At 43.2% G+C, this 1,016-nt stretch overlaps 1 non-coding gene across 1 annotated transcript; it reads left to right on the forward strand.

Moving 5' to 3' along the window:
* The first annotated feature begins 653 nt into the window (after positions 1 to 653).
* LOC112760047 (small nucleolar RNA R71) lies at positions 654 to 757 on the forward strand. The gene has a single exon (XR_003180504.1). It is a non-coding gene; the product is annotated as a small nucleolar RNA R71 (small nucleolar RNA).
* Positions 758 to 1,016: the final 259 nt, after the last annotated feature.

Consider the following 1,016-nt stretch of genomic DNA (forward strand, 5'->3'; position numbering starts at 1 on the left):
GTTGCCATCATTCCTTCTATCCGGTTTAATTGATCTTGAAATTGTTGGTTCGGATTAGGTTGGGTAGGTTGATTATTTTGGCCATGATATGATGGTTGGGGGTAAGTGTTTTGTGTGGCTTGGTATGATCTTTGGTTGGAGTTTTGGTATGTGGAATTGTTATGTTGGTTGTGGTTGTAAGGTTTGTGGTTTTGTGGTTGGGTTTGTTGGTTCCCCCACCCAAAGTTTGGGTGATTTTTCCATCCTGGGTTGTAAGTGTTGGAGTGTGGATCATATGATTGCCTTTGTTGGTTTCCCACATAGTTGGCCTCTTCCCAATCACCTCCTTCAATGCTTACTTCCTCTTGATCTTGTGTGTGTATTGCAGCCACTTGCTTTGTTTCTAATTGCTGGTAAGCTCTGCTAGTTGCTTGGCAAACACCTTGTTTTGGGCTAGAATTGTATCAACATGGTTCAGCTCCATGACTCCCTTAGTGTTGTGCCTTTCTGATGCATAGTAGTACTCATTCTCAGCCACTGTCTCAATCACTTCAATGGCCTCTTCCACAGTCTTTTTCCTGTTCAATGAACCTCCTGATGAATGGTCTACAGCCTTCCTTGATTCATAAGAGAGTCCATCATAGAAAATATGCAATTGCACCCAATCATGGAACATGTCTGGTGGGCATTTCCTTGTCAAGTCCTTGAATCTCTCCCATGCCTCGTAGAGAGTTTCACCATCTTGTTGTCTAAAAGTCTGAACCTCAGATCGAAGCCTATTGACCTTTTGTGGGGGGTAGAAACGTGCCAGAAACTTGCTTTCCACCTCATCCCATGTTGTTAGACTCCCCCTTGGGAATGATTCCAGCCACTTAGCTGCTTTGTCCTAAGTGAAAATGGGAACAAAAGCAGTTTATATGCATCTTCCTGGACTCCATTGGACTTCACAGTGTCACAAATTCTCAGGAATTTTGTGAGATGTTGGTTTGGGTCTTCATTAGCACTTCCACCAAATGAACAATGATTCTCCACAAGTG

This window comes from Arachis hypogaea, chromosome 16 (genome assembly GCF_003086295.3).
Source record: "Arachis hypogaea cultivar Tifrunner chromosome 16, arahy.Tifrunner.gnm2.J5K5, whole genome shotgun sequence".
NCBI classification, from domain to species: Eukaryota; Viridiplantae; Streptophyta; class Magnoliopsida; order Fabales; family Fabaceae; genus Arachis; species Arachis hypogaea.